The following is a 21,704-nucleotide window of genomic DNA, read 5'->3' on the forward strand; positions in this document are numbered from 1 at the left end:
ATGGTTTTGTACTGTGGTGTTGGAGAAGACTCTTGAGAGTCCCTTGGACTGCAAGGAGATGTAACCAGTCCATCCTAAAGGAAATCAGTCCTGAATATTCACCAGAAGGACTGATGGTGAAGCTGAAAACCCAATACTTTGGCCACCTGATGTGAAGAACTGACTCATTTGAAAAGACCCTGATGCTGGGAAAGATTGAAGGCAGGAGGAGTAGGGGACAACCGATTATGAGATGGTCCGATGGCATCACTGACTCAATGGACATGAATTTGAGTAGTCTCCAGGAATTGGTGTTGGACAGGGAGGCCTGGCGTGCTGCAGTCCATGAGGTCACAAAGAGTCTGACACGAATGAGCGACTGATCTGAACTGACTGAACTGATGTAGTTAAAAAATAAAAAAAAGAAGCTCCATAATCAAGGGTAAAGGAAAAGCCTCAGCAAGATGGTATGAGGACAGTAATCACCTTTAAAATCAAACCTCCTAGGTGTCAGAGATGCTTGGATGGCACAAACAAAACCCTGTGCACACCAGGAAGGAGTGATAGGAGCAGTGACCCTTACAAGAGACTGAGCCAGACCTGGCTGAGTGTCTGAAGGTGGTCTGCAGAGGCATGAGTCAGAAGTGTCCTGCTGGGGGTTCAGGGGCTCTGGTAGCAGCAGTCCTGGGAGGGGCAGCATGTGGTATAAGTCCTCTTGGAGGAAGTTGCTATTAGCTCCACTATAGAGCCACTGTGTGGGCAATTCATGAACTGGAGAACAATTATATAAAGAAGATCTTGCACTGCTGAGAAAGTTCTAAGCCCCACAACAGACTTCCCAATCTGGCGATCCAGCAAAGGGACTGAATATTCCTAGGGAATCTGACTTTGAACATCAGTGGGATTTTATTACAGAACTTTCACAGGAGTGGAGAAACAGAGACTCTTGGAGGGCACAAACAAAAGCTTCTGTGCACCAGGACCCAGGAGAAAGGAGCAGAGATCCCACAAGAGACTGAGCCAGACTTGCGTATGCACGTTTAGGAGTCTCAGGCAGAGGTGTGAGTCAACAGTGGAGTCAGGGGCACTGACTGTAACAGTCGTAAGAGGTGTAGGGTGCTGGTATAAGTCCGAAGGGAGAAGGTCATCATTACCCCCACCATAATTTAGCCACAGGCTAAATTACAGGAAGGGAATAGATCCCCACTCATAAGCTAAAAATTGGATTAAAGACTAACTGAGCATGGCCTTGCCCACTAGAACAAGACCCAATTTTCCCCACAGCCACTCCTTCCCATCGCAGAACTTCCACAAACCTCTTATGCTCATCCATCAGAGGGTGGACAGAATGAAAACCACAATCACAGACAACTTAAAAAATAAAACTTATCACAATGGTTTACAGACTTATCTAACTCAATGATACTATAAACCAGGCCATATAGGGCCACCCAAGATGCATGGATCATGGTGGACAGTTCTGACAAAACGTGGTCCACTGGAGAAGGGAATGGCAAACCACTTCAGTATTCTTGCCTTGAGAACCCCATGAACAGTATGAAAAGGCAAAAAGATAGGAAAGTGAAAGATGAATCCCCCAAGATATTAAGTGTCCAATATGCTACTGGAGAAGAGTGAAACAATAGCTCCAGAAGGAATGAAGAGGCTGAGCCAAAGCAGAACAACACCCAGTGGTGGATGTGCCTGGTGGTGAAAGTAAAGTCCAATGCTGTAAAGGAAAACAATGCATAGGAACCTGGACTGTTAGGCCCCATGATCAAAGTAAACTGGAAGTGGTCAAACAGGAGATGGCAAGAGTAAACATCGATACTCTAAGATTCAGTAAACTAAAATGCTCATGAAGAGGCAAATTTAATTCAGATGAACATTATATCTACTACTGTCAGCAAGAATCCTGTAGAAGAAATGGATTAGCCCCCAGAGTCAACAAAAGTCCAAAATGCAGTTCAGTTCAGTCCATTTCAATCACTCAGTAATGTCTGCATCTTTGAGACCCCATGGACTGCAGTACACCAGGCTTCCTTCTCCACTACCAACACCCGGAGCTTACTCAGGCTCATGTCGATCAAGTTGGTGATGCCATCCAACCATCTCATTCTCTGTCATCCCATTCCCCTCCAGCCTATAATCTTTCCCAACTTCAGGGTGTTTTCAAATGAGTCAGTTCTTCACATCAGGTGGCCAAAGTATTGGAGTTTCAGCTTCAGCATCACTCCTACAAATGAATATTCAGGACTACTTTCATTTAGGATGGAATGGTTGGATCTCCTCACAGTCCAAGGAGCTCTCAAGAATCTTATCCAACACCACAAGTTCAAAAGCATCAATTCTTTCATGCTCAGCTTTCTTTATAGTCCAACTCTCACATCCATACATGACTACTGGAAAAGCCAAAGTTTGATTAATCAAACCATTATTGGGAAAATAACGACTGCTTTTTAATATGCTATCTAGGTTGGTCATAACTTTTCTTCCAAGGAGCAAGTGTGTTTTAGTTTCATGGCTGCAGTCGCCATCTGCAGTGATTTTGGAGCCCATCCCGCCCCTCCCCCAAAACAACAACAACAACAAAAAAACTGATTGTGTTTCTGTTGTTTCCCCATCTACTTGCCATGAAGTGATGGGAGTGGACACCATTATCTTAACTTTCTGAATGTTATGTTTTAAGCCAATTTTTTCACCCTCCTCTTTCACTTTCATCAAGAGGCTCTTTAGTTCTTCTTCACTGTTTGCCATAAGGGTGGTGACATCTGCATATCACCAGATGTTACTGATACTTCTACTAGCAATCTTGATTCCAGCTTGTGCTTCATCCAGCCCAGTATTTCTCATGATGTACTCTGCAAACAAGTTAAATAAACAGGGTAAAAATATGAAGCCTTGAGGTACTCCTTTCCCAATTTGGGACCAGTGTATTGTTCCATGTATATTTCTAAATGTTGCTTCTTGACCTACATACAGATTTTTCAAGAGGCAGGTCAGGTGGTCTGGCATTCCCATCTTGAAGTATTATCCACAGTTTGTTGTGATCCAACCAGTCAATGGCTTTCAGGTAGCCAATAAAGCAGAATTTTATGTTTTGGGGGGAACTCTCTTCCTTTTTCTATGATCCAATGGCTGTTGGCAATTTGATCTCTGGTTTCTCTGTCTTTTCTAAAACCAGCTTGAACATCTTGAAGTTCACAATTCACGTACTGTTGAAGCCTGGCTTGGAGAATTTTGAGCGTTGCTTTGCCAGCATATGAAATGAGTGAAACTGTGCAGTAGTTTACACATTCTTTGGTATTGCCTTTCTATGAGATTGGAACGAAAACTGACCTTTTCCAGTCCTGTGGCCACTGCTGAGTTTTCCAAATTTGTTGACATATTGAGTGGAATACTATCACAGCATCCTCTTTCAGGATCTGAAATAGCTTAACTGGAATTCCATCACCTCCACTAGTTTTATTCGTAGTGATCCTATGTAAGGCCCACTTGACTTCACCCACATTCCAGGATGTCTGGCTTCAGGTGAGTGATCACACCATTATGTTTATCTGGGTCATGAAGGTCTTTTTTGTATATTTCTTTTGTGTATTCTTGATACTTATAGTTAATATCTTCTGCTTCTATTAGGCCCACCATTAATGTCTTTTATTGTGCCCGTCTTTATAGGAAGTGTTCCCTTGGTATCTCTAATTTTCTTGAAGAAATATCTAATCTTTCCCATTCTATTGTTTTCCTCTATTTCTTTGCATTCAGCACTGAGGAAGGCTTTCTTATCTCTCCTTGCTATTCTTTGGAACTCTGCATTCAAATGGCTATATCTTTTCTTTTCTCCTTTGCCTTTCACATCTTTTCTTTTCTCAGCTATTGGTAAGGCCCCCTCGAACAACCATTTTCCTTTTTTCCAGAGGATGGTCTTGATCACTACCTCCTGTACAATGTCAGGAACTTCCATCCATAGTTCTTCAGACACTCTATCAGATCTAATCCCTTGAATCTATTTGTCACTTTCACTGTATAATCATAAGAGATTTGATTTAGGTCATACTGGAAAGTTATGTTATTTAGGTCATACCTGAAAGGTAGGTCATACTTGAAAGTTATTTAGGTCATACCTGAAAGTTATGTTATTTATGTCATATCTGAAAGGTAGGTCATACCTGAAAGTAGTGGTTTTCCCTACTTTTTTCCATTTAAGTCTGAACTTGGCAATAAGGAGTTTGTGATCTGAGCCACAGTCAGCTCCTGGTCTTGTTTTTGCTGACTCTCTATAGCTTCTCTATCTTTGGCTGTAAATAATATAATCAATCTGATTTCAGTATTGACCATCTGGTGATGTCCATGTATAGTCTTCTTTTGTATTTTTGGGAGAGAGTGTTGGCTATGAGCAGTGCATTTTCTTGGCAACACTCTATTAGCCTTTGCCCTGCTTCATTTTATACTCCAAGGCCAAATTTGCCTGTTACTCCAGGTATCTCTTCATTTCCTAATTTTGCATTCCAGTATCTTATATTGAAAATGACATCTTTTGGGATGTTAGTTGTAGAAGGCTTTGTAGGTCTTCATAGAACTGTTCAACTTCATCTTCTTCTACTCCATTTCTTCTAAGGGATTCTTGCTCACCGTAGTGTATACAATGGTCATCTGAGTTAAATTTGCCCATTCCAGTCCCTTTTATTTTGGTCATTCCTAAAATGTTGATGTTCACTCTTGCCATCTCCTATTTGACCACTTACAATTTGCTTTGATTTATGGACTGAACAGTCCAGGTTCCTATGCAAGTATTGCTCTTTACAGCATCAGACTTTACTTTCATCACCAGTCATATCCACAACTGAGTGTTGTTTTTCTTTGGTTCCTTCTCTTCATTAATTCTTGAGTTATTTCTCCACTAATCTTCAGTAGCATATTGGGCACCTAGCAACCTGGGAAATTAATCTTTCAGTGTCCTGTATTTTTGCTTTTTCATACTGTTGATGAGGTTCTCAAGAAGGGGTTTGCCATTCCCTTCTCCAGTGGATCATATTTTGTCAGAACTCTCCACCATAACCAGTCTGTCTTGGGTGGCCCTAAACAGCGTGGCCCATAGTTTCATTGAGTTAGACAAGGCTGTGGTCCTTGTGATCAGATTGGTTAGTTTTCTGTGATTGTGTTTTTCATTCTGTCTGCCTTCTGATGGATGAGGATATGAAACTTATGGAAGCTTCCTTATGGGAGAGACTGATTTGGGCGAAAACTGGGTCTTATTCTGATGGGCGGGGGCATGCTCAGTAAATCTTTATTCCAGTTTTCTGTTGATGGGTGGGGCTGTGTTCCCTCCCTGTTGTTTGACCTGAGGTCAAACTATGGTAGCAGTAGTGAAGATAATGAAGACCTCCTTCAAAAGGTCCCATGCATGCACTGCTGCAACTCAGTGCCCCCAACCCTGCAGCAGGCCATCACCAATGCACACTTCTGCCAGAGACTCCTGGACATTCACGGGCAACTCTGGGTCAGTCTCTTGTGAGGTCACTATCCCTTTCTCCCTTGGTCCTGGTGCATATAAGATTTTGTTTGTGTCCTTCAACAGTCCGTTTCCCCAGTCCTGTGTAAGTTCTAGTGGCTCTATGGAGGGGTTAATGGTGCCTCCTCCAAGAGGGCTTATGGCTCCTCCTAGAAAGCTTATGCCATACCCAGGTCTGCTGCACTCAGAACCTCTGCCCCTGATGTAGTCCACTGCTGACCAGTACCTCTGCAGCAGACACTCAGACAGAGTTCTGGCTCAGTATCTGTGGCGTCTCTGGGTCCTGGTTGCACAAGGTTTGTTTGAGCCCTCCAATCATCTCTGGAGGGTATGGAGTTTGATTCTAAATGTGATTTTGCCCCTCCTACTGTCTTTCTTGGGCTTCTTCTTTGCCCTTTGATATGGGGTATCTTTTTTTGGTGGGACTCAACATTCACCTGTTGATTGCTCAGCAGAAGGCTCTAATTTTGGAGTTCTTGCAAAAGATGAGTGCACGTACTTCTACTCTGCTATCTTGAAGAGCAAAGTGCAATTCCAGAGTGCAATCTCAGAAACAACAGAATGGTCTTTGTTTATTTTCAAGACAAACCATTCAATTTTACTGTAATCCAAGTCTATGCCTCAACCACTAATGGTGAAGAATCTGAATGTTTCCATGAAGGCCTATAGGACCATCTAGACTTAACTAACATCAAAAAAAAAAAAAAAAGATATTCTTTTCATCATATGGGAATATGGGACTGGAATGCAAAAGTAGGAAGTCAAGACACACCTGGAGTAACAGGCAAGTTTGGCCTTGGAGTACAAAATGAAGCAGAGCAAAGACTAACAGTGTTTTGCCAAGAGAACACACTGGGCATAGCAAACACCATCACTGAACAACACAAGAGACATGGGGACATCACCAGATGGTCAATGTCAAAATCACATTGATTATATTCTTTGCAGCTGAAGATGGAGAAGCTCTATAGAGTTAGCAAAATAAGACCAGGAGCAGATTGTGGCTCAGACCATGAACTCCTTATCACAAAACTCAGACTTAAATTGAAGAAAGTAGGGAAAACCATTAGACCATTCAGGAATACCTTAATCAAATCCCTTATGAATATATACAGGAAGTCAAAAATAAATTCAAGGGATTAGAAAAGATAGAATACCTGAAGACCTATGGATGGAGGTTTGTAGCATTGTACAGAACATGTTGACCAAAAGAATCCCCGAGAAAAATAAATGCAAAATGGCAAAATGTCTGTCTGAGGATTCCTTACAAATAGCAGATGAAAAAGAAAAATGAAGTGCAAAGGAGAAAAGGATGAATGTAGAGTTCCAAAGAATAGGAAGGAGAGATAAGAAAGCCTTTCTAGGAAAACATGTAAAGAAATGAAAGCAATAGAATGGGAAAGACTAGCGATCTCTTCAAGAAAATTAGGTATACTAAGAGACATTTCATGTAAAGATGGACACAAAGGAAAGAAACGGTATGGACCTAACAGAAGCAGAAGATATTAGGAAGAGGCAACAAGAATACACGGAAGAAATACACACAAAAAGTCTTGACTTGACTAGCCACGATAGTTTGATCACTCACCTAGAGCTAGGCAGCCTGGAGTGTGAAGTCAAGAGGGCCTTAGGAAGCATCACCACGAACAAAGCCAATGGAAGTGATGGAATCCAGCTAAGCTATCTCAAATCCTAAAATATAATGCAGCTGAAGTGAAGTGCTCAATATGCCAGCAAATTTGGAAAAATCAGCAGTGGCCACAAGACTGGAAAAATTCAGTTTTCATTTCAATCCTAACGAACATCAATGCCAAAGAATGTTCAAACTACCACATAATTGAACTCATTTCACATGTTAGCAAGGTAATTCTCAAAATCCTTCAAGATAGACTTCAGCAGTATGTGAACTGTACACTCCAGATGTACAAGACAGTTTTAGAAAAGGCAGTGGAATCAGAGATTAAGTTGCCAACATCCACTGGATCATAGACAAAGCAAGAGAATTCCAGAGAAAATCTACTTCTCCTTCATTGACAACACTAATGCCTTTGACTGTGTAGCTCACAACAAAATGTGGAAACTTCTTAAAGAGATGGAACTACCAGAACACTGTACCTGCCTCTGAGAAAACTGTATGCAGGTCAAGAAGCAATAGTTAGAACCAAATGTGGAACAATGGACTAGTTCAAATTTGGAAAAGAGTATGTCAAGGGTGTATATTGTCACCTTGCTTATTTAACTTATATGCAGAGTACATCATGTGAAATGCTAGGTTTGATGAAGTTCAAGCTGGAATCAAGATTGTTGGGAGAAATATCAATAACCTCAGATATGCAGATGATGCCACCATAATATAGAAAGCAAAGCACCACCAAAGAACGTCTTAATGAAGGTGAAAGAGGAAAGTGAAAAATCTGGCTTAAAACTCAACATTCAAAAGCTAAGAACATGGCATCTGGTCTTATCATGCCATGGCAAATAGATGGGGAAACAACAGAAACAGTAATGGATTTTATTTTCCTGGGCTCCAAAATCACTTTGGATGGTGACTACAGCCATGAAAGAAAAATTAGGTTCCTTGGAAGCATAACTTGGAAGAAAAGTTATGACTAACCTAGACAGAATATTAAAAAGCAGAGACATCCCAACAAAGGTCCATCTAGTCAAGTCTATGGTTTACCCAGTAGTCATGTATGGATGTGAGAGTTGGACTATAAAGAAAGCTGAGCACTGAAGAACTGATGTTTTTGAACTGTGGTGTTGGAGAAGACTCTTGAGAGTTCCTTGGACTGCAAGGAGATCCAACCAGTCCATTCTAAAGGAGATAAGTCCTGAGTATTCATTGGAAGGACTGATGTTGAAGCTGAAACTCCAATATTTTGGCCACCTGATATGAAGAACTGACTCGTTTGAAAAGACCCTGATGCTGGGAGAGATTGAAGGCGAGTGGAGAAGGGGAAGACAGAGGATGAGATGGCTGGATGGCATCACCGACTCAATGGACATGAGCTTGAGTGAACTCCTGGAATTGGTAGTGGACAAGGAGGCCTGTAGTGCTGCTTTTCATGGGGTTGCAAATAGGCAGATATGATTGAGTGACTAAACAACAAATGTAGTTAATCCTTGAAAAAAAATTTATAAAGCTATAAACTACATGAACTAAAGGAAAAATAAAGACTCTTGGCAGTCTCCTTTCAAAAATCTGTAAAGAAAAAGTATATGAGAATAGAAGTAGTTAAATCCCTTAATTTGAAGCCTACCTGCTTCAGTTACTTTTTAATACATATTGAACTTTAATAGCTATATTACCAATTTGTGAGAATCAAGAGAGAAATAAGGAAATGACTTTCTGAACATGAAATTTCATTTATAGATAGAATTAAAAAAGCAATAATAATAATTTATAAACTTCATAGAGTTCTGTGCAGTGCTTCCTAAACAGTATTTTACTGTATTCTTATAAGTACTATGGTGTTATTCACCACATGTTTAAATGAGGAAACCACTGTTTCCAAAATGTTAAAATATCCAAGATCAACAAGCAGTATAGATGTAGGAGAACCAGAATTCAAAACTGGGTTGAGGATCATAGCTCGGTTGGTAAAGAATCCACCTGAAATGCAGGAGGCCCCAGTTTGATTCCTGGGTCAGAAAGATCCCCTGGAGAAAGGATAATCTACCCACTAGAGTATTTTTAGCCTTCCCTTGTATCTCAGTTGGTAATGAATTGGCCTGAAACATGGGAGACCTGGGTTTGATCCCTGGGTTGTGAAAATCCCCTAGAGAAGGAAAAAGGCTACCCACTCCAAAAACCTGGCCTGGAGAATTCCATGGACTGTATAGTCCATGTGGTCACCAAGAGTTGGACATGACTGAGTGACTTCTGTTTGTTTTGTTATGAGAATCTCTACCTCAGTCAGTTCAGTCACTCAGTGGTATCTGACTCTTTGCAACCCCATGGACAGCAGCATGCCAAGCCTCCCTGTCCATCATGAACTCCTGGAGTTTATTCAAACTTATGTCCATTGAGTTGGTAATGCCATCCAACCATCTCATCCTCTGTCGTTCCCTTCTCCACTCGCCTTCAATCTTTCCCAGCATCAGAGTCTTTTAGAATGTTCAGCTCTTCCCATCAGGTGGCCAAAGTATTGGAGTTTCAGCTTCAACATCAATCCTTCCAATGAACGTTCAGGACTGACTTCCTCTAGTATGGACTGGTTGGAACTCCTTGCAGTCCAAAGGACTCTCAAAAGTCTTCTCCAACACTACAGTTAAAGCATCAATTCTTTGCTGCCCAGCTTTCTTTATAGTCCAGCACTCACATCCATACATGACTACTGGAAAAACCATAGCCTTGACTAGTCGGAACTTTGTTGTCAAAGTAATGTCTCTGCTTTTTAATATGCTCTCTAGGTTGATCATAACTCTTCTTCCAAGGAGTAAGTTTTTATTATTATTATTATTTCATGGCTGCAGTCACCATCTGCAGTGATTATGGAGCTCAAAAAAATAAAGTCTGCCACTGTTTCCACTGTTTCTCCATCTATTTGCCATGAGGTGATGGGGCTTAGTACCATGATCTTTGTTTGCTGAATGTTGAGCTTTAAGCCAACTTTTTCATTCTCCTCCTTCACTTTCATCCAGAGGCTTTTTAGTTACTATTCACTTTCTGCCATAAGGGAGCATGTAATTCTAACTTTTATACTATGCTATTCAAAGTAAACTCCCAAAAAAAAAAAAAAAAAAAAAAAAAAAAGTAAACTCCCCATTTCAAATACGTTAGACCAAATTTCTAAATATCCTCCTAGCTAAAGATGTTGTTTTTTAGTCGCTAATTTATATTTAATTCTTTTATGATCCCTTGGAACTGTAGCAACCAGGGAAGTCCACTGGAGAAGGGAATGGCAAACCACTTCAGTGTTCTTGCTTTGAGAACCCCATGAATAGTATGAAAAGGTAAAAAGATAGGACACTGAAAGATGAACTTCCCAGGTTGGTAGGTGCCCAATATGCTATTAAAGATCAGTGGAGAAATAACTCCAGAAAAGAATGAAAGGATGGATTTAAAGCAAAAACAATACCCAGTTGTGGATGGGACTACTGATAGAAGCAAGATCCAATGCTATAAAGAGCAATATTGCATAGGAACCTGGAATGTCAGGTCCATGAATCAAGGCAAATTGGAAGTGGTCAAACAAGAAATGGCAAGAGTGAATGTCGACATTCTAGGAATCAGCGAACTAAAATGGACGGAAATGGGTGAATTTAACTCAAATGACCACTATATCTACCACTGTGGGCAGGAATCCCTTAGAAGAAATGGAGTAGCCATCATCACCAACAAAAGAGTCCAAAATGCAGTACTTGGATGCAATCTCAAAAACAACAGAATGATCTCTGTTCGTTTCCAAGGCAGACCATTCAATATCACAGGAATACAACTCTATGCCCCAACCAGTAACGCTGAAGAAGCTGAAGTAGAATAATTTTATGCAGACCTACAAGTTGTTTTAGAACTAACACCCAAAAAAGACGTCCTTTTCATATAGGGGACTGGAATGTAAATGTAGGAAGTCAAGAAACACCTGGACTAACAGGCAAGTTTTGCCTTGGAATGCAAATGAAGCAGGGCAAAGGCTAATAGAGTTTTGCAAAGAAAATACACTGGGCATAGCAAACACCCTCTTCCCACAACACAAGAGAAGACTCTACACATGAACATCACCAGATGGTCAACACCGAAATCAGATTGATTATATTCTTTGCAGCCAAAGATGGCATAGCTCTATACAGTCAACAAAAACAAGACCAGGAGCTGACTGTGGCTCAGATCATAAACTCCATAATGACAAATTCAGATTTAAATTAAAGAAAGTGGGGAAAACCACTAGACCATTCATATATGACCTAAATCAAATCCATTATGACTATACAGTGAAAATGAGAAATAGATTTAAGGGACTAGATCTGATAGACACCAGAGTGCCTTATGGACTATGGATGGAGGTCCACAGCATTGTAAAAGAGACAGGAATCAAGACCATCCCAAGGGAAAAAAAAAAAAAGAGCAAAAACTCAGAATGGCTTGTTGAGGAGGCCTTAGAAATAGCTGTGAAAAGAAGAGAAGTGAAAAGCAAAGGAGAAAAGGAAAGAAATACCCATTTGAATGCAGAGTTCCAGACAATAGCAAGGAGAGATAAAAAAGCCTTCCTCAGTGATCAATGAAAAGAAATAGAGGCACGTGTACCCCAATGTTCATCGCGGCACTGTTTATAATAGCCAGGACATGGAAGCAATCTAGATGTCCATCAGCAGATGAATGGATAAGAAAACTGTGGTACATATACACAATGGAGTATTACTCAGCCATTAAAAAGAATACATTTGAATCAGTTCTAATGAGGTGGATGAAACTGGAGCCTATTATACAGAGTGAAGTAAGCCAGAAGGAAAAACACCAATACAGTATACTAACGCATATATATGGAATTTAGAAAGATGCTAACAATAACCCTGTATATGAGACAGCAAAAGAGACACTGATGTATAGAACAGTCTTTTGGACTCTGTGGGAGAGGGAGAGGGTGGGATGATTTGGGAGAATAGCATTGAAACATGTATAATATCATATATGAAACGAGTCACCAGTCCAGGTTCGATGCACAATACTGGATGCTTGGGGCTGGTGCATTGGGATGACCCAGAGGGATGGTATGTGGAGGGAGGAGGGAAGAGGGTTCGTGATGGGGAACACATGAATACCTGTGGCAGATTCATTTTGATATATCGCAAAACCAATACAATATTGTAAAGTTAAATAAAATTAAATTAAAAAAAAAAAGAAATAAAGGAAAACAATAGAATTGGAAAGACTAGAGATCTTTTTAAGAAAATTAGAGATACCAAGGGAGCATTTCATGCAAAGATGGGCTCAATAAGGGATAGAAATGGTATGGACCTAACAGAAGCAGAAGACATTAAGAAGTGGTGGCAAGAATACACAGAGGTACTGTACAAAAAAAAAAAAAAAAAATCTTCACGACCCAGATAATCATGATGGTGTGATTATTTACACTGACCTAGGACAGACATCCTGGAATATGAAGTCAAGTGGGCATTAGGAAGCATTACTACCAACAAAGCTAGTGGAGGTGATGGAATTCCAGTTGAGCTATTTCAAATCCTAAAAGAGGATGGTGTGGAAGTGCTGCACTCAATATGCCAGAAAATTTGGAAAACTCAGTAATGGCTACAGAACTGGAAAAGGTCAGTTTTCATTTCAGTCCCAAAGAAAGGCAATGCCAAAAAATGCTCAAACTACTGCACAGTTGCACTGATCTCACACGCTAGTAAAGTAATGCTCTAAATTCTCCAAGCCAGGCTTCAGCAATAAGTGAACCGTGAACTTCAAGATGTTCAATATGGTTTTAGAAAAGGCAGAGGAACCAGAGATCAAATTGCCAACATCCGCTGGATCATTGAAAAAGCAAGAGAGTTCCAGAAAAATATCTATTTCTGCATTATTGACTATGCCAAAGCCTTTGACTCTGTGGATCACAATAAACTGTGGAAAATTCTGAAAGAGATGGAAATACCAGACCACCAGACCTGCCTCTTGAGAAACCGATACGCAGGTCAGGAAGCAACAGTTAGAACTTGACATGGGACTACAGACTGGTTCCAAATAGGAAAAGGGGTATGTCAAGGCTGTATATTGTCACCCTGCTTATTTAACTTATACGCAGAGTACATCATGAGAAATGCTGAGCAGGTGGAAGCATAAGCTAGAATCAAGATTGCTGGGAGAAATATCAATAACCTCAGATATTCAGATGACATGATTCTTTTTTTTTTTTTTTTAATGACATGATTCTTATGGCAGAAAGTGAAGAAGATCTAAATAGCCTCTTGATGAAAGTGAAAGAGGAAAGTGAAAACTTTGGCTTACAGCTCAATATTCAGAAAACTAAGATCATTTTATCCAGTCCCATCACTTCATAGCGATAGGTGAGGAAACAATGGAAATAGTGGCTGACTTTATTTTTTGGGACTCCATAATCACTGTAGATGGTGATTGCAGCCATGAAACTAAAAGAAGCTTACTCCTTGGAAGGAAAGTTATGAGCAACCTAGAGAGCATATTAAAAAGCAGAGACATTACTTTGTCAACAAAGGTCCATCTAGTCAAGGCTATGGTTTTTATAGTAGTCATGTATGGATGTGAGTGTTGGACTATAAAGAAAGCTGAGCACTGAAGAATTGAAGAAGACTCTTGAGAGTCCCTTGGACTGCAAGGAGATCCAGCCAGTCCATCCTCAAGGAGATCAGTCCTGGTAGTTCATTGGAAGGATTGATGTTGAACCTGAAACTCCAATAATTTGACCACCTGATGTGAAGAGCTGACTCATTTGAAAAGACCCTGATTCTTGGAAAGATTGAACACAGGAGGAGATGGGTATTGCAGAGGATGAGATGTTTGGATGGCATCACCAACGTAATTGACATGGATTTGTGTAGACTCCGGCATTTGGTGATGGACAGAGAGGTCTGGCTTGCCGTGGTTCGTAGGGTCACAAAGAGTCGGACACAGCTGAGCTACTGAACTGAACTGGAAATGTAGCCCACCAGGCTTCTCTAAATGGGGCTTCCTTGGTAAGAATACTGTAGTGAATTGGCCATTTACTTCTTCAAGGGATCTTTCCAACCCAGGGGTCAAACCCGTGTCTCCTACATTGGCAGGTAGTTTTTTGTTCCACTGAATCCCCTAACACAATGAGCTTCAGTGTTTATGCTGTTTTGCTTGGAATCTAGGTGGTTTTAGTGTAATAACAGGGATCCTTAAATGAAGAAATTTCTCTGACTTTTAGATGAAGAGAAAGTCAGACAGGTTCAAATTGTGAAGAGAATGTGTGGTCCTTGCTTCTTTGAAGATAAGAAGTAATGCAAGTGGCCTCTAGAAACTGAGAACTTTACCTGGATCATAGTCTACAAGGAAATCAAAACTTCAGGCTTAAGAAAATGAATTCTTCTTATAATTTGAATGAGTTTGGAAGTAGACTTTTCCCCAGAGTCTCCAGATTGTTAATGTTTAGATCAAAATGTCAAAGAAGAATAATATTCAGCTAATGAGAGGGTGTTAAACTTGATCTAAATTAGAAATGGTACATTCTGTTGTCCTTCACAGCTGCCATTTTAGAAAAAGAAAAAAGCCAAGACAGAAACTAAAACTGAAAAATAAAGCCAGATAATTACATGGTTACAGGAAAAGCCACATCAGGTCCTCAGAGCACCCAAGGTCTCTTTTGGTGACACATTCCAAACATGCTAGGAAAGTGACAACATAACAATCAAAAAGAATGTGTATCTATGCAAGGTCATATTCAGAGGCCTAGAAAAAAACCAGATTAACAGTTATGGAGAAAGTGAGAAAGTGGTAATAAAATTTTTCATCTTGAAACCTATAAAGTTGATCCTTCATCTACCAGAGGTGAGAACACATCTAACTAGGTCATTAAGCACAGCAAGCTTCAGGCAAAAGTGAGAATTAGATACCACTAAAAGACGATTTATCAGCAAGTTAGACCTTCAGCCCTCAGCACATTATGTAATTCAACCTCTCATATGACTTATTCTAGACATGATAATGATTGCAGTTACTTTGCATTAGGTATTTATTTAAACTATGGGAACTACACAAATAATAAAAAATGCTTATGAGAAGCAGGATTTCAGTCAATGCTAGGTCAAATTTCCTGCACTTGTACAGTCAAGAGTGCTTTAGCATTTTCATCCATTAAATAAGCTTCTGAGTGATAACTTGCACTCCCTTGTTCAACTTGCCCTTGATTGATGTATAAATTCTCTGTAATTCTAATTATTTGCCCAAAGGGTATATACTAGGTATGTGAGAAGTGAGTCAAGCCCCAATATTTATGGGAGAAAGCCACAAAGTACTGGGAGCTCAACAAATTAAAGAAAGATAACACAGAAAAACATGTGGCTCATTACATTTGAATAGCTACATTGTCTCTTTCCCAAAAATTACCCTGAAGTAAACTGTTTGAATGGTGTATGGTGTGCCTTGATTCAAAAGGATGTTATTAATCAAGTGACATAGTGTTACAGTCAAGAAAAGTGAATAAGCTCAATATTCTCTACATTGTACTTATAGTCAACACTCATGTAGTATAGTTTGCAAAATTAAACAAAATTAAAAGGTCATTTTTCCTCTCTCTTACATTAAAAATTGTACTCAGAATAGAACTACCATATGACCCAGCATTCCCACTGGTGGGCATACACACTGAGGAAACCAGAATTGAAAGACAAACATGAACCCCAATGTTCATCGCAGCACTGTTTACAATAGCCAGGACATGGAAGCAACCTAGATTTCCATTGGCAGATGAATGGATAAGAAAGTGCGGTAAGCATACACAATAGAATATTACTCAGCCATTCAAAAGAATGCATTTGAATCAGTTCTAATGAGGTGGATGGAACTGGAGCCTATTGTACAGAGTGAAGTAAGTCAGAGAGAAAAACACCAATACGGTACACTAACACATATATATGGAATTTAGAAAGATGGTAATGATGACCCGATATGCAAGATAGCAAAAGAGACACAGATGTAAAGAATAGTCTTTTGGACTCTGTGGGAGAAGGTGAGGGGGTGATGATTTGAGAGGGTAGTATTGAAATGTGTATGTTATTACATATGAAGTGGATCGCCTGTCTAGGTTTGATGCCTGAGACAGGGTGTTCAGGGTTGGTGCACTGGGATGACCCTAGGGGATGGGATGGGGAGGGAGGTGGGACGGGGGTTCTGGATGGGGAAACATATGTGCCTGTGGCTGATCATGTTGATGTTAACAAAAACCACTACAATATTGTAAAGTAATTAACCTCTAATTAAAATAAATTTTAAAATTTAAAAAAAGAAAAAAAAAGAGAATATTCATTCTGGAATAGAATCAGGATATATATGGCCTAAAATATATAATGTCCAGACATTATGTCATACTTTAATTTTCTAAGAAAAAAGCCATGTTATTTTCTATGTCCATTTATCATTAAAACGTTGATGGGTTGAGAGGGAGGTAAGAGGGGAGTTCGGGATGGGGGACACATGTACACCCATGGTTGATTCATGTCAGATCAGATCAGATTAGTCACTCAGTCGTGTCCGACTCATTGCGACCCCATGAATCCCAGCACGCCAGGCCTCCCTGTCCATCACCAACTCCAGGTGTTCACTCAGACTCACGTCCATCGAGTCAGTGATGCCATCCAGCCATCTCATCCTCTGTCGTCCCATTCTCCTCCTGCCCCCAATCCCTCTCAGCATCAGAGTATTTTCCAATGAGTCAACTTTTCGCATGAGGTGGCCAAAGTACTGGAGTTTCAGCTTTAGCATCATTCCTTCCAAAGAAATCCCAGGGCTGATCTCCTTCAGAATGGACTGGTTGGATCTCCGTGCAGTCCAAGGCACTCTCAAGAGTCTTCTCCAACACCACAGTTCAAAAGCATCAATTCTCTGGCAATAAGCCTTCTTCACAGTCCAACTCTCACATCCATACATGACACAGGAAAAACCATAGCCTTGACTAGAAGAACCTTCGTTGGCAAAGTAATAACTCTGCTTTTGAATATGCTATCTAGGTTGGTCATAATTTTCCTTCCAAGGAGTAAGCATCTTTTAATTTCATGGCTGCAGTCACCATCTGCAGTGATTTTGGAGTCCAGAAAAATAAAGTCTGATACTGTTTCCACTGTTTCCCCATCTATTTGCCATGAAGTGGTGGGACCGGATGCCATGATCTTCATTTCCTTAATGTTGAGCTTTAAGCCAACTTCTTCACTCTCCACTTTCACTTTCATCAAAAGGCTTTTGAGTTCCTCTTCAGTTTCTGCCATAAGGGTGGTGTCATCTGCATATCTGAGGTTATCGATATTTCTCCCAGCAATCTTGATTCCAGTTTGTGTGTCTTCCAGTCCAGCATTTCTCATGATGTACTCTGTATATAAGTTAAATAAACAGGGTGACAATATACAGCCTTGACGTACTCCTTTTCCTATTTGGAACCAGTCTGTTGTTCCATGTCCAGTTCTAACTGTTGCTTCCTGACCTGCACACAAATTTCTCAAGAGGCAGATCAGATGGTCTGGTATTCCCATCTCTTTCAGATTTTTCCACAGTTTATTGTGATCCACACAGTCAAAGGCTTTGGCATAGTCAATAAAGCAGAAATAGATGTTTTTCTGGAACTCTCTTGATTTTTCTATGATCCAGCAGATGTTGGCAATTTGATCTCTGGTTCCTATGCGTTTTCTAAAACCAGCTTGAACATCAGGAAGTTCATGGTTCACATTTGCTAAAGCCTGGCTTGGAGAATTTTGAGCATTACTTTACTAGCATGTGAGATGAGTGCAATTGTGTGGTTGTTTGAGCATTCTTTGGCATTGCCTTTCTTTGGGATTGGAATGAAAACTGACCTTTTCCAGTCCTGTGGCCACTGCTGAGTTTTCCAAATTTACTGGCATATTGTGTGCAGCACTTTCACAGCATCATCTTTCAGGATTTGAAATAGCTCCACTGGAATTCCATCACCTCCACTAGCTTTGATCGTAGTGATTCTTTCTAAGGCCCACTTGACTTCACATTCCAGGATGTCTGGCTCTAGGTCAGTGATCACACCATCGTGATTATCTGGGTTGTGAAGATCTTTTTTGTACAGTTCTTCTATGTATTCTTGCCATCTCTTCTTAATATCTTCTGCTCCTGTTAGGTCCATAGCATTATCTGGGTCATGAAGATCTTTTCTGTACAGTTTTTCTGTGTATTCTTGCCATCTCTTCTTAATATCTTCTGCTTCTGCTAGGTCCATACCATTTCTGTCCTTTATCGAGCTCATCTTTGCATGAAGTTTTCCTTTGGTATCTCTGATTTTCTTGAAGACATCCCTAGTCTTCCCCATTCTGTTGTTTTCCTCTATTTCTTTGCATTGATAGCTGAAGAAGGCTTTCTTACCTCTTCTTGCTATTCTTTGGAACTCTGCATTCAGATGTTTATATCTTTCCTTTTCTCCTTTGCTTTTTGCTTCTCTTCTTTTCACAGCTATTTGTAAGGCCTCCCCAGACAGCCATTTTGCTTTTTTGCATTTCTTTTCTATGTGAATGGTCTTGATCCCTGTCTCCTGTACAATGTCACGAACCTCATTCCATAGTTCATCAGGCAGTCTATCTATCAGATCTAGGCCCTTAAATCTATTTCTCACTTCCACTGTATGATTCATGTCAGTGTATGGCAAAACCCACCACAGTATTGTATAAAGTTATCAGCCTCCAATTAAAGTAAATAATTTTAAAAAAAGAAAAGAGTATGTTGTTATTTTTAATTTGTGCCAGAATCTTGGTGCATAGAAATGAGCATGCCAACTCCAGAAAAGATTTTATTATAAAAGCCATTGCTATAATATCACCATACACTGTAAAACTCTTGGGTGGCCAAAAGATTGGTTCAGGTTTTTCTATAACTTTTTGGTCAAACTAATATAATTGATATAGTTTATTTTTTAATAACAAACCCATCAGCTAATTTATTCACTAGATATCATTTAATAGTCTCAAGATGGCCTTAAGAGATAGGAAAATAAGGCACAAATGCAGACAAACCCATAACATGACAAGATCTCAGGTGTTGTAGCACAAACGTTGTAGAAATGCTTCTCCCTCTTCCAGTGTGAACAATGCACAGATGAATCAGAGCACATCTTTGAGAAATACCATTCGTAGTGCCACACTTGCATTTTATTAGATTCTTTCTTATGGTCTGAACACTCATAAAAATGAGTCTAATCAGTTAATCTTGTAAGAGATGTAGTAAAATTAGCATTCAATAAGAAAGCAAGTAAATCAGGCATTTATACCATTTAATAGTATATAAAATTTATCAGCAGACTCCTTTTTAGCTTCAATTTTTAAACATTGTTTTAAAATAAAACTGCAAGTGTGAAAACTGTGCTCCAAAGCACCTGAGGTCCTAGGTCACTGAATTTAGGCATTCCTGCTATCACACTTGACAGTTTGTTCTCATGGAAAATAAAGGAGTTGAAGGAAAAAGATTACCCTACTGAACTTACATCACAAAAGCCTGTGTTTAAAAAATTAGAATTATTTTGTTTATCTTCTAAACAGAATAGAATCTCCCAGAGACCAAAGGTCATATTAGGCATAACAGTGGTATGTATGATGCTTGGCCCACAGCATGTGTGTGCATGTTCAGTCAATAAGTCACGACTGACAATTTGTAACCCAAAACTCAACATTCAGAAAACTAAAATCATGGCATCTGGTCCCGTCACTTCATGGGAAATAGATGGGAAAACAGTGGAAGCAGTGTCAGACTTTAGTTTTTTGGGCTTCAAAATCACTGCAAATGGTGATTGCAGTCATGACATTAAAAGACACTACTCCTTAGAAGGAAAGTTATGACCAACCTAGATAGCATATTCAAAAGCAGAGACATTACTTTGCCAACAAAGGTCCATCTAGTCAAGGCTATGGTTTTTCCAGTGGTCATGTATGGATGTAAGATTTGGACTGTGAAGAAAGCTGAGCACCGCAGAATTGATGCTTTTGAACTGTGGCGTTGGAGAAGACTCTTAAAGAGTCCCTTCGACTGCAAGGAGATCCAACCAGTCCATTCTAAAGGAGATCAGTCCTGGATGTTCTTTGGAAGGAATGATGCTAAGGCTGAAACTCTAATACTTTGGCCACCTCATGCGAAGAATTGACTCATTGGAAAAGTCTTTGATGCTGGGAGGGATTGGGGACAGGAGGAGAAGGGGACAACAGAGGATTAGATAGCTGGATGGCATCACTGACTCGATGGACATGAGTTTGAGTGAACTCCGGGAGTTGGTCATGGACATCGAGGCCTGGTGTGCTGTGATTCATGGGGTTGCAAATAGTCGGACACGACTGAGCGACTGAACTGAACTGAACTGAACCCAATGGACTGAAGCCTGCCAGACTCCTCTGTCCACAGGATTTCCCAAGCAAAAATACTGGGGTGGGTTGCCATTTCCCACTCCAGAGGATATTCTGGACTCATGGCTCAAACTCAGTCTCCTCCATCTCTTGCCTTGGCAGGCAGATCCTTTACCACTAAGCCATGTGGGAAGCCCTTCCTGGTCCACAGAGTAATTGTGAATATACAATAACTAACTGAATAACTTTTATGAGGATCTGTAGACAAAATCACTAGGGGAAAACAAACAAACAAACTATTGAGCAGAACATCATGTCCATGTTATCAGTCTCAGAGAATTCCAACCACATGGAAGATAGTAAAGTTCATCACTGTGCCAACCTCCAGAAACAGAAATCCAAACACTTCTGCTTATTGAATCCTGGCATCCAAGTTGGCAAGGAAAACATAATACCATCAAGTCCTGATGAAACAATGGTTAACTTACATACAAATGCTTCATGGTGGGCATGGTTACTAGTTTCTTCTGGGTTTCTCTTGGCAGGGCATTTACCTGTGTAAATCACTCTTCTGCAATAGCAACAGGATTGAGAATCTTTTCATGAAGGACAGACACAGCAGTGGGGTTGGCATGGTGACAAGAGATCACATACTTAAGCAGAACAAAAGGATACTCACTGAGCTTGAAGCAGTGAAACATATTCCTGCACAAGATAATAAGCCCAACACAGGCTTTGTGGCTTTTTTATTTCTTGATAAAGAAGTATCCCAAACCCCTGGTCCATCCTTAAGCAGCCAAATGAGTGGTAGAAAGATTGTGTTTGAGACTGCCTTTACTAACAACAACCAAAATTACTTTTAATAGTTTATAGGCTAGAATTAGGGTTGGAGCTAGATATATGGTGCTTATGAAATTGTTTTCTTGAAAAGCTAAAATTATTTGGAATAATAAACTCATGAGAACTAGAAGAATCTTCCCCTTAGGTCACCTTTTATTATGTTTTTCAAAGCGCTTATTATTGGAAAGCGCAACTCAATCATATCCAATAGCCAAAAGAGTCCTAGCTGAATAGATCTACAGAGATATATAGAGAGGTATGGATATTACACATTTCGAACAAGTCAGGTAGTGCTACAATTTTAAGTTACATTCATCAATTTATCTAGTACATTTGATTTTGTAGAAACCTAAGACAAAGGAATAAGTAAGTATCTTGATTA

The sequence above is a fragment of the Bos mutus genome, chromosome 1 (genome assembly GCF_027580195.1).
Source record: "Bos mutus isolate GX-2022 chromosome 1, NWIPB_WYAK_1.1, whole genome shotgun sequence".
NCBI lineage: Eukaryota > Metazoa > Chordata > Mammalia > Artiodactyla > Bovidae > Bos > Bos mutus.